General features: G+C 34.3%; 1 pseudogene; it reads right to left on the bottom strand.

Moving 5' to 3' along the window:
* The window catches only part of LOC130219907 (receptor-type tyrosine-protein phosphatase zeta-like), an 87,045-nt pseudogene that overhangs the window by 28,708 nt on the left and 44,281 nt on the right, over positions 1-14,056 (bottom strand).

The raw sequence follows: 14,056 nt of genomic DNA on the forward strand, positions 1-14,056 counted from the left end.
TTTTTTGTCAAAAGAAAAAATCTGATTTTGCCACCTCTCATCTAACCACATATATCTGCATTCAAAACAAGACAGGTTCATACAAGCTTTGTGCTCAAAACGCGCACCATGAAACTGAAAAAACAACACAATATTCAAAGACACAACCTTATGTTATTGCTCATGAAATGTTCCAGAATATCCTCAGGGAAAAGCCACCATATACTGAAGGTTTAGCGACATTCTTACATTCTAGTCCATCAAAACATTCGTGTGAAGATGAGGATTTCTGAAACTGTTCAGTACCTCAGGCTAAATGTTGGGCGGGGTGAGGCTTTGAAGAATGTCAAGGCCTGTCTAAAATTATTATTTCAGAGTGGAGTGAGGATGTTTAATATACAGTATCAAATAAATAAGTCCACCAATAATTAAGTCCACAATGTAAAATGTATATATTAATATAATTGTCATACTCACCTCAAACAGCACAGTCAACGCTGTAATCTTTCCTCCTTCTCTAAAGGCCTCATCGAGGTCACTGAAAACATCTGCCTCATAACAGTATATCTGCATCTGTGCCAGAAACAAACAACAGCTGATCAATATATGTATGCTTTTTTAATGATATTATATTAAAAGTGAGAGATAATGCTCAGTCAGCTAATTAAATTAAATTAAATTAAATTAAATTAAATTAAATTAAATTAAATTAAATTAAATTAAATTAAATTAAATTAAATTAAATTAAATTAAATTAAATTAAATTAAATTAAATTAAATTAAATTATTACTTTTAAATCAATAAAAATAATTCAATAATACGATTTAAAATATATAGAGTAAAATGAAAAATAAATAGCAAAGGAACAAATAAACAAATCACCATATATTTTATAAACAATACAAACTAATTTGTATATTTATAGCGACAAAAAGTGTGCACTCAGTTGTTATTTAAAAAAGATACAAATAAAAAGTATATTTTACAATAAAAAATAATAATAAATAAACTAGACAGCTTATTAAAAGTAAAAGAGTTAAATAAATCTAATATTTTGTATAAATAAATAATGTTGTAAAAATAAACTAAGTTTAATAAAAATACACAGATTAAAAGAAAACAATAAATAAATAAATACAGACCAGCTGAATGTATAAAGTGACTTAATAAATAAGCAAAATAAAATTTATACTTATTAAAATAAAATGTAATACATAATTAATGAATACAAGAATACAAAACATAATACATTTTCAATGAAAAACGGAAAAAAAAAATTTAGTTTTAAATGAAAGAGTATTTCCCAGTGTTGGGTTGTGGCTGAAAGGACATAAGATGGCGGTTCATTCTACTGTGGCAACCCCTGATTAATAAAGGGACTAAGCCAAAAGAAAATGAATGAATGAAAAAATGAAAGAGTAAAATACCTCCAAAGGGTATTTTTCTCCATTGAGGCCATGCTCTGATCCATCAGATGAGGCGTTGCATAGACCCCAGTGGAAACTGATGCGTCCCACCTTAAACTTGGACCTCAGGCCCCCTCCACTCACATAAAACTCTCCTCCCACATCGATGGCCACTAGAAGAAAACCATAAATTACAGAAAATTATGTCTTTTCACATCAAGCTACTACAATGAACACACACCACAATGGGATACACGGACAGTCAGAATTAAGTCAGAATTAATTACCAAATTAATTAAATAAGTAATAACATGACGATATTGTTTATCTTATGATGTAAAAAAGTGCATAATACCTAATAAATGCGATGTACCAAATAATTTATTTAAATGCAAGTATATAAGAGGATATAAATGGGTTATAATCAAACTTTTTCTGTATTAAAGTGCTATAATCGCATCTCAGGTGTTTCAACCCAGAAAAAATTAAAAAGAAAAACTACTAAAAATGTCAATAAAAGCCACATTGTGAAACTGTACAGTTGAATTTTTAACATCAAAAATCGACAGATCAAGCTCCCAAAATGCAGTTTAACAAAAAACAATACTGTTTAAAGCATTGTGGTCACTTCCAAATTCGATACGATACTTTGATATTCGGTACGATTTCTGATACCACAATGAACAAATTCCATACCATTAAGAGTATACAAATGAAGTAAAATGGAGGAAAATGTTTTGCATTTTCAATAAAATATGATGATACCAGGTATGTCAACAGTCCAAAAGGCAATAAATTACTAGTAAAAACTAAATTACACATATACATATAGTTCTGTCTGGTTCTCGAATCTGATTGGCTGATAGCCGTACGATATTCCCATAATAACAGAACTCGTACAGCCTTATCACCCTTTTGTATTACTCCGACCACATAAAGTGACAGCAGATCAGTGCACTACAGTTTGACAAATATTGCAGCTGTTGGACAACATAATGTACTTTTGAGGCTTTTTCAGGGAAGAATGTAGTTGTTTAGATTGCATCTATGTGGTTTATTTATAAGAATAGTGCCTATTTTAAAATATAGTGCATTGGCAGCCATTAGCCTGTTATACTGAGCAGAGCAAAGACTGTTGATGTTGTCCATCCACAAGATGGCAACAGAGACCGCATACAAAGCCCTTAGAGGAGAAAAACTCATTTCAAACTACAGCTAATCAAATCATTATAGAACTGGTAAGTGACTTTCTGAGTCAATCTCTCTCTTTTGTATATTGTAGTGCTGTATTTACACCATATAATTGTAGTGTTTTGAGTGTGATATGGGACTTACATATCAGGAATATATGTATTTTGTGTTGGCCACTCTTTGTATAACCTTGAGTTTTACAAAGGCCATCTGTTTGTTTCTAATGAGTCTCCTGTTTTTGTTTCTGCAGACTAGTTCAGTAAACAGAAAGAATAAATGCCCGCATTTGTTTAGCATTTTTCCTTATCGCAAACACAACAGTTATCTAGTGTTTGCGTTGCTTTGGCTTTTTCTGGATTGATTATTGTGATATCCCGATTGCAACAGAGAAATACTGGGAAATTACTCTAGACTGATGCCATTTCATGCCGTTCAGTATTATAATCTTAAAATATGAGCAAAATAACCTGTTTTGTCATCACTTTAGATATTACAACTAGCTCTAAAATGATGTTGGTGAATTAGTAATGGTTTCTCCTGTTCTGACGTCAGCTGTAGATGTGAAGGAATGGAGAAAGAAAGTAGTTCCTCATACAAAAAAATTTAGATTTTCTTTTTTACATCCACAATTATGCCATCGAACTGTTGCTTAAACACAATTTCACCCTCATAGCAGTGCAATATGGCTGTATAGCCTTGTGCCAACGCACGCCTCCCACCAGTGCCGATATACAGCTTGACACACTGCTATAAGTGTGGTATTGCTTGTATATATTGCTCACATATACAGTTGAAGTCAGAATTATTAGCCCCCCTTTGAAATTTTTTTTCTTCTTTTTTTAAATATTTCCCAAATGATGTTTAACAGAGCAAAGAAATTTTCACAGTATGTCTGATAATATTTTTTCTTCTGGAGAAAGTCTTATTTGTTTTATTTTGGCTAGGATAAAAGCAGTTTTAATTTTTTTTACAATTATTATAAGGTCAAAATTATTAGCCCCTTTAGCATTTTTTTTTCGATAGAACAAACCATTGTTATACAATAACCTGCCTAATTATATATATTGTTATTATTATTATTATTATTTTTAACTATGCTTAAAATACAGTTGCTCTTACCTGTTTTTCCATCATTCTTTACTGTAGTTGAATCTGATGTTTTTTCCAGCCATCCCTCTAATCTCAACTTCTGGAACTGAATTTTGACCTGCGCCAGGCTCTCTTCAACATTTATTGGGGACTGTTTGGCATTGTTGCACGATGGGTATTTCTTTGCCCAGTTATTTTGGTTTAGAGTTCCTGTGGGAAACAAGAGTTTAATTGGATAAATAAACCTCGTAAATCCTTACAAATGTCAGAGGATGATCTTTGTACTGAAGCATTTAAAACAGATGCTTCAGTACAAACACACATTTTTCACATTCACAGACACACAGGTGGATCATTAGATATGCATGTAGTGGTTTGCTGGTGGGTTAATCCGAGTCCTCTCTTTCTCTCTCTCTCTTTCTCTCTGGAGGACCCAACGGCACAAAAACAAAAAGAATGAACCAGGTCACCAGCAGTTCTAGGTCATTTACATTTGCATGTCAATAGCTGCATTACACCCCCAGCTGAGTCATAAACACTGCTGTACAGTGGAATACAGGACTGTTGAGTCAAATACAGTACAACAGACACAATATATGTGTAAAGAAATAGGCATAAGGTGTAAAATAGGGTGCTGTGAGCAGCGTTAGGTAAATTGTATTCTTAAGCCTGTATTTTAAAAATACCATACCATACTTTCACAGTAATTTGCTTAAAAAGCAACTAAGTAGTGCAGTAATCCTAAGTAGATTTAGGACTGTAAAAAATTTCTAAGTATGGTAAAATCACTGTAATGCACATCCTTTGGTTGTTTATTATTTTTTGGAATTTAAATTATAGTTTAATGTGTACATAATTTTCTTTAATAGTAGTATTACTCTATCTTTCTTAAAAATCCAAAAAATAAGACATTCTTTCACGTTACTTTACTAAAAAGTAACTAAGTAACACATTAAGGTTTTTTTTGTGACGAAGGGCCCTACCATACACCTGGTGCAATAAAGTGCAAGACATGTTTGGCACGATTTGTTGCAATTTTCAGACCAACCCAACCCAACTAAAAATGTTGGTATTGTTGGTTCGTTGCTATTTTGAGGAACTGAAATAGACCACGCCACTGACCAGCTGAAAGCTGGTCTAAAGTCCAGCGCAGAGCACGTTAGTTATGCACATATGCAGGTCCAAAACACTTATACTACATTGCTTAATAAACACAGAATATACAGCAATACACAAAAATCTTTACATATGAAAAAAATACGGAAAATTATTATTTTCCACATAAATATAAAATGGGGGGCTTTTTTCAGTTTCTTCATGACAATTTGCATTTGTATAATGTCATTATTATTATTATTCTATTACTCTATTATTATATTCAATAGAGTAATAGGAGATTTTTTGCAGATCTGATTTTATTGTGACCTGTCACTCTTCATTCTGGCTCCAGTGATCAGGGATAATTGGACTCCTGACAAGCTGCAGCAAGTTCAAATCACAGGAAAATACCAGTTTAATGTCTGCACTCCTCTTTTATTACCACAGTCACTTTTGTCCTCCGTTAGTGAATGACTCTACTACTCTTCTGTCTGCATATGGAATATTGATATAGCTTCTATTCTTTTTTTCTGTGTAAAGTGGCTTTAAATGAATAGTTAACTCAAAAATGAAAATTCTGTCATCGATTACTTACTCTTTACTTGTTTTAAAACCTTTATGAGTTTCTTTCTTCTGTTAAATGCAAAGGAAGACATTTTGAAGAAAGCTGTACGTCATAATTATGTCTCATATAAGGATAAGTTTTTTTATTTTACGAAAGATGCATGTTTTGTCAACACAATCAGACATTTATTAAAATGTAATAAATCAGCCAATATGAGGAGCAGTTGTCACTCTAAATGACTGTTTTATGGATTTTAAATCTTAAATCTTTAAGTCTTTCACACACTGAAAACCCAACAGTCAACTTTATCAAATGAAATGAGTGTAGTTAGCTCAAAATTGACTGAAAGTTATTTCTACTCATTTGAAAAGAGTTTTGAATTCAGTGTTAAAGGTAATGAGTTAATTAAATACTTCATTACTTAAACCTAAATGGAGTAAGTTTACAGTACTTATATAGATTTTTTTTTTTTTACGCAAATGGTTTGTTGCAATCGGTTTCCTTAAACGGTTTGAGTTGGCTTAACTTGTTGAGTTTTACAGTACTCAGTTGGTTTGAGTTCTCTACATTTATTGGGTTTTACTGTGCTCAAATAGCTTCGCTTACTCAATGGATTAAGTTCACAGTACTCATTAGGATTAGTATATGACAGGCAACATTCAATATTTCTGCAGAGGTTTGAGTGTTAAAGTTGTAAAAAAAGACTTCTCATTCATTCATTTAGTCATATTCCTTCAGCTTAGTCCCTTATTTATCAGGGATTGCCACAGTGGAATGAACCACCAACTATTCCATCATATTTTTTATGGAGTGGATGCCTTTCCAGCCGCAACCCAGTACTGCGAAACACCCATACACTCTCACACTCATACACTACGGCCAATTAGTTTTAAATTCACTTATAGTGCATGTCTTTGGACTGTGGGTGAAACCGGAGCACCTGGAGAAAACCCATGCAAACACGGGGAGAACATGCAAACTCCACACAGAAAAATGCCACCTTCTTACTGTGAAGTGACAGTGCTAACCACTGAGCCAGCCATAGACATTGTTGTTACTCCACCCAGCCTGATACCACAAGGAAATGTAACTCTTTCACATTTTCTCAGTTTAGTGGCTAGTAGTTCAGTTGTACAAAACTGTACTATTCTTAAAAGGAGGTGTGGCACCAAACCTAAACCCTAAACCCAACCATTACTGGAAGAAAAACATACTAAAATGTACAAATGAGATCGTATACGAATTAGCTACTAAATAAAAAAGTTACGAATCGACGTGAGACAGCATTGCTCCACCCCATTTAGAATGTAATTACGGACATTATTTACATTATTACTAACATGGTTCCAATTATGGATCTGAGACAGAGCAGATGGTTTTGGCAAACACTTGTTATGACATTGTTCATTTCTCAAATGGTGCATCATGCAATGGTAGGTCAGTTAAATGCATCCCTGACTGCCATCTCTGTCTTTATTTCTCTTCATAGTTTTCATTATTTTACACAAGCATTTGATCTTACTCAGACCATGCATTTTTGTTCAGTGAAATTATCATGTTACGTGATCAGAAACACAGGACCTGAGGCATTACAATTATTCTTGACAAGCATGGAGAGACGACAAACAAGTCAAAGACTTGAAAACATGTCTTTGTTTAGAGGAACAGACATCTCTCTCCAGAAGAACAACTTGTTGTCTTTCCCATGGTAACTTTTAAACTCACCAAAACTGTCACAAAAAAATGCATGTGAGGTCTGAGGTAAAAACAGTTTCTGCCCAGATTCTCTTTTTAAAAATCATTTTTAATTTCAAACACATTATTTTAACTTTTCTTTTTTTTATTTAGCTTTAAAATGATAGTGATTTGAAGGAGTTTAATTTTTTTTATCTTGTGTAATCAACTATTGGTTTCAGTGTCCACTAGTAGACTAGTAAGTACCATTTAGTCGATTTTTTGACTAGACCTGCACATCCCTAGACATAAATTGCCAAATAATAAGGTGTAACATGGTGGTTTAAAGAATATAAGTTAAAGTAAACAAAAAAATTAAATCTGTATTACACATTTATTATTATGATACTTAAAAAATATCAATTAATTGATCAATCGATTATATACAGAAGGTAAAATAAGTATTAAACATGATTTTTCCTGGTAAATATATTTCTAAACAAGATGTTGACACAAAATTGACCCAATTTTATGTAAAAATCCAAACATGCAAAAAATGTATATGTTATAATATAACAAAAACAAATAATACAATGTAATAAAGCAAAACAAAAACATTAGTTATGTGCAATAACTGGAATGAAACAAGGAAAAGGTACTGAACTACTAAAATGTATGCTTTGTATGCTTTATTGGTAACAACAACTTCAAGATGCCACTTGTATAGAGAATGGAGCATGCATTGCTCAGGTATGATTGTATTTAATTTTTGCACCTATATAATAAATTCAATTGATGTATATATATTCCAAATAAACTGTGACAGGGTTGAAATACTATTCATTTTGTAATGTATGTAATGTGTATTTATATAGCACATTTATTGTGTATTGCCATACACCCAAAGTGCTTCACAATCATGAGGGGGGGTCTCTCCACACCACCATCAGTGTGCAGCATCCAATTTGATGATGTGACAGCAGCCACAGGACAACAGCGCCAGTGCACTCACCACACACCAGCTATTGGTGAAATGGAGAGACAGTGATAGAGCTAATTCGTAGAAGGGCCGTTGGAGGGAGTTTGGCCAGGACACTGGCGTTACACCCCTACTCCTTACGAGAAGTGCCATGGGATTTTTAATGACCACAGAGAGTCAGGACCTCGGTTTAACGTCTCATCCGAAAGACTGCACTCACTGACAGTTTAGTGTGCCCTTCACTTTACTGGGGCATTAAGACTCACACAGAATGCACGTTGAGTGCCCCCTGCTGGCCTCATTAACCCCCTCTCCAACAGCAACCTAGTTTTCCCATGTGGTCTCCCATTCAGGTACCAACCAGGCTCAGCCATGCTTAGCTTCAGTAAGTAACTGGCTACAGGGTGATATGGCTCTGGCAGAGTAAACACTAAATTACTATTGGTATTCTTTTTTGGTACTTTTTGGTACTAATTGGTAATTTTGGTGGTCTGATTGTGGTCCATCACTAGCTATGTTTCCCTCCAAAAATGCATATTAACCTTAAGTGCAAAACTGCAATATTGCATAAAAGACGTGCGAATAAAGCAGAGTTTCCATCAAACGAGCCAAAGAGAACCGAATTGTCACTTCCTAGTTAACTAGGAACCAAACATCAACAGTAAAAACAGAATTTATTTATGTAGGAGACGCTACATGAATCTTTTCCTTATTTAATAAATGACCTGAGCCTCAGAAGACGATGCCAACACATAATGAACGTGTGGTGGTGTTTGAAGACGTGATACGCGGAGCACAGACGGTCTTGACAGTTCTGGAGGTCATTAATAATAATATAATAACACTAATACTGAATGGTTAAGGCGTTTTAGAATGACCAAAACAACATTTCAGATGTTTTACAATGTGCTCAGCCTGCTGGGTTTGTCCATTCACACACATTTTTATCACCACATGATCTCTTATAACAAAATCGCATGACGTTTTTTTAATGCGCATATTGGAATTTGTTCATTAAAAGTGTTTCCATCGTAGTTTATGAGTATGTTTACTTATCGAATAAAAAGTTTATCCTACTCAGTTATGCGTATGTTTTTTATACACATTTTCAAAATTGATGCGCATCTTGGCCTTTCCATCAATCAATTTTTTATGCACATATTCAAAATGCGCATAAAAATAGGTGGATGGAAACATAGCTAATGTCTATGGTATTATAACTTTGCTTGGCATAAAAAATAGGCTCTGCTTGTTAAATATAGGAATTGATTATTCCTGTTTTAGTACCGCTTGAGCTCATGAACGATATAAAAAGGGGTCAATGAAGAGGGGGGGTCATGGTATTCTGCGTAATGCTGTTGAACAATGTCCCATCTGCATGACAGACCGCCTGCCTGTAGCCTGCTATAATGCCCTTTTGTTGTGCCAACCTCCAATGACACCCAGATCTGCTTTGTTGTGACGGGTCAAAGACGAGGGGTTTGAGACGACGGATAAACTCATCATTTGTTTTCCCAACTCAATAGATGATTTTTCCTAGACTAAACACCTTTGCTCTGAAACGCAGAGCCCCTGTCTGAAGGCTTTTTGACATATTCTCCAAAGTAATGATCAGAAAAGCAAAGAGATCAGACGCTGAATATCAAAAGTGCACTACAGTAAGGAGAAAATCAAATTTGGCCTACTTTCAATAACAAAAGTGAAGCAGGGGAATTCTCCATTGTGCTAGAAATGGAAAAGAGCTGGAGATGAAAAGATGAGAGATACAGAATATTGTTTGATTTGATTCTGCTTTTCTTCTCAAATATCAAGGATCCATATAATAAAAACCAAGATTTTTCTTGCTCTTTTGAAATAATAAAATAAAATAAAATTCATATGTTGTTAGGAAACACTCTTTACGTTGCAAAAATCTCTTCTCGGAGTATTTACCCAAACTAAGCTAATAAAATGCTACTTGCTGCCTGTTTACATATGGTCATGCTAGTGACATAAAATGCAGTGCATTGGTAGGAGTCTACAATATTATGGAGCTCTGCATTACAATAAGAAAGCCAGAATGCCACATCTACACACTAGCCATTGACAGAGGTGTTATAGAAATGCCTAATTTCAAGTCCTATGTCATGGACATCTAAATGTTGCCATTTTAAAATTTTGTTAAAGCTCAATTGGTGTGAATACAGCACTAATGCTTAGTGCAAGAAACTGCTGGAAAGCAGATTTCAATTTAGCAGCTGATCATGTTCTAATCACACTGGTGTGATTGTACACATCAAAGGGTTAAAATACTTGCACTTTGAATCTCTCACAACAGCTTTGTTGTACAAAACACATAAATAGTTTTCAATTTATCGCATAGTTTTCAAATGTTGACATGTAAATGCCCCTAAAGTAAACCTTTAATTCATAAAGCCAAACCCATATTTAGCTTTTGACCAACCCAGGCTCATTCTGATTACATACCCCTATATACATTTCTGGAGAGCGGTAAATACATCCCAGGAGCTACGTTTTTTTGTAGTTTTTGTTTTTGTGAATCTGCCAGAAGCTGCTATGTATGCTTTTTGAGATCTTCGCTGGACTCACGGTCAACTCCACTCTGCCTCTCAAATTCTCAGATGTACACAGCGAGCTACTGGACAAACATCGGCATCCACAACTCAAACAGGCCTATTTCAAAAAAGCCGTTGTTTTATTCCTTTCACACGTACATTTTACATATACTCAATAATGCATGAGATTTTTTAATGTGACTATTATTTATAACACATTGAGTTAAAGTAAACACAAAGTTCCCATGGCAACATGAAACAGTGCAGCACTGATGATTATAGAATATATCGTTTATTTTTCGGCTTTTATGGAAATATGGACAAACCTAATTATTATGTTTGAAATATCAGATATTCCAATTCTCAAATATGTGTAGGAACATGTTTCTGTGAAGTTTAAACAGCTTAATAATGATCATATTATTTGATCTGTGATGGGTGCTGCCATGTTATTCTCTGCTTCTGTGAAGAGCTTAAGACTGCTGGATTTACAGCATGTTAATTCCTCAACTTCTACCGAAATTCATGAAAGCAATTAACAGTCTAAAGCCAGGTTTATACTTCTCCGTCGAGTAATTGACGTGACCCACGCCTTGCGCATTGCCGTGCATTTATACTTCTGCATGCTGTTTGTGTTGCTCTGAAATAACACTTCCGAAACGCTAGCTGGCAGTAGGTTTTTATGTTCCTCTGTGTTGAGTTTCTTCGCTGATATTTAGTTATTTTCTGAATGCTACCTTAAATGTAAAAGTAGCTAAAACTCACAAAATTCAGAGGCGGGAACGGGCAGATGTGCGACCACTTCAATAATAAGGTAAACACAAAACAAAAGTTTCTACCTGGAACTCCTTCACTGGACTCAACACTTGGCCTGGCTCTCACCCCTGTCCACACTCGTCAGCAATACCAAGCCGACAGATCACAGAGCTTGCGTTATGCATCGTTATGACATCGTTATGTAGTTACATTTTTGGAGAGGTGCGCATCAGCATCGGCGTCAACTACGGCGAGGGCTATGTGACCCCGCGAAGGCCACGCCAGAGCACTCGCGTGTGCTTGACGCAGACGTACAAATCAGCCTTAACTGGGAGAGGAATGGAGTAAATGTTCTAGTACCTAACAGTGTGTAACTTATGTGAATAAAGCACATTGTCCAATTATGTTTAAAAATAATTGTTATTTCAGTCTCCATAGACAATAGCGTATATTTTACAAACCATAAGTGTTATGTTTTCTGCTACTTATTGTGCAGCAACATAGACTTCTCATGGTTTGGTTTTGGTTTTAGGTCACGGTTTTGATAAATGCCGTTCAGGTAAAAAGCTCTGCTAAATAAAATAAAAGAAAACATCTCTAAAGCATCTCCTACTTTAATATTCACTGCTGGGACATTTACTTGCCGGAGCCATGTTTTAGCAGATGGACATGCACTCTAACATGCAGAGAGCTAGTTCAGAGAGTAATTAAAGGAATGTGGAAAGACAAAAAAACATTTTGTTAATCATGACACAAAACTAGAAAAACGTCAAAATACCTATTTATGTGTTGAACCGTGGAGGTTGTACCATATGGTTCAATATTGAGTATTGCGGCATCCCTAGTACTTATGTATACTAAGTACTTATGTGAAACCTAAAAAAATGAACATTATTTGGTTGAAAACACTAATAAATTGTGATTGAAAGCATATTTGAATTAAACAGCTGATCAAATTACACACTAACTGTTCTAATCACACGGGTGTGATCATATGTATCAAAGGGTTACAATTTTTTTATAATATATAATATTTTCAATATTCTTTGAAACTGCTACATCAGCTTTGTTGTACAAAAGCATAAATAGTTGTAAACTTTAAAAGAATTTTGCTATGTAAATGCCCCTAAAGTAAATATTAAATCCATAAAGCCAAATCCATCCATGCTTTTGACACTTACATGATGGTCCTAGCACAATTTTCACTTTTAATTCTTTTTGCATAATACATTTTAGTATGATTTGCTCATCCCCTCAATGAGGAGTAGGGAACATGCCTCCTTTTAAAAATCAAACATTTTCATATGACTGAAATCGTATGAATTTGTCCAAATTGGACAAAACTACAAAACATTTTTTTTTTCTACACTGTACAAAAAATGTTGGGTTCCACAAAATCAATTTATGAAAGAATAAAGGACAACATGAAAGAATAAAGTTAGCTTTATGTTAACTTACAGTTTTTAATCAGTTTTTACAAATTTAAGTGGATTGAACAAAAAGCAGTTAAGTTGTCCCCAAAAAAACCCTCAAGATTTGTGTTTCAGCTCATTTTAAAAAGTAGTTTGAGCAAACCGCAAATGTATTTTAATAAGTGTATGTTTCCTTGTGAGATTGATCTGGCTGAACCCTAAAAAATTTATCATTTGTCTTTCACGACTAGACTTTCAAACAGCACATTTTGAAAAACAAATGAGCTGACATATTTGTTTCAGTAAATTCAGGCAAATATAAAAATAATCTTTCATCCTTCAGAAGGTTTGAACAACACAACAATGTCTTTTACATGATTCCATTAACACACCCTTTAAACTCTGACACGCACTGTCTGGGCGAGATCAGACAGAGCCTTTAATTCAGGCCATATTAATGCTGAAAGCCTAGTTAGGAGATACGGATGAGTTTAATCTGTCCTGCTAAGCCCTGCATGCTTAGACAAGGATGATCCCTAAACCTGAGCTGGCACGAGGGAAGGATGCCATTGGTGCTTCAGTTTAAAATGTGCATCTTTAGAAATTCTGTCTGTCCGTTTATAGTCTAATCCCTGATATAATCACTAGGGACTGATAATAAACAATGTGAGGACTTTTAGAAAGCAAAACTCACCAGCATATGACCACTCTACATTCTCTGAGAGTTTCTTCTGTGATCTATATCCATACGCTTCTGATAAACCTGTGAAAAAAAGAAAAAAAAAAGTCTGGTCATTCCATTAAAACAGGCAAATGAGAATGTTCTCTTAGTACAATTTTTTAAAACTGAATAGAAAAAGTTAAACCTTTGTTTTAGATTTTCCAAATATTTTCTCAATAACAATAAATAGCATCAATAAAACTAATAAAATTTTATAAAAAAAGAAAATATAGCTGAAGTCAAGTAGTGTAGTGCTTTTCATTATACATATTGTTTCTTTCAAAGCATTGTTTTCTTTGTATGTGTTACAAAATCTTTATGTCGAATCATCATATTAAATGAATATAGTTCACATTTCATGACACTTGAAATTTTTCATATTTCTTATAATATTCTGGTAAAATGTTGAACAATGTAAATTTTTAATGTAAAAACAAGAGAAAAGAGAATGCTCCTGATTCAGATTTTCCAACTTGCGCAAAACTTGCCCCACTTCATTCGTGCAAAAATTGCATCATTTGTATCACCTCATTCACGAGTATCACGCTGCATGTCTATTCACATCTTTGCATTGACCTAACATGTGAATCACTCATGCTTGACGCTTCATCCGTGTCTGGTGTGAACGCA

This window comes from Danio aesculapii, chromosome 25 (genome assembly GCF_903798145.1).
Source record: "Danio aesculapii chromosome 25, fDanAes4.1, whole genome shotgun sequence".
Classification (NCBI taxonomy): domain Eukaryota; kingdom Metazoa; phylum Chordata; class Actinopteri; order Cypriniformes; family Danionidae; genus Danio; species Danio aesculapii.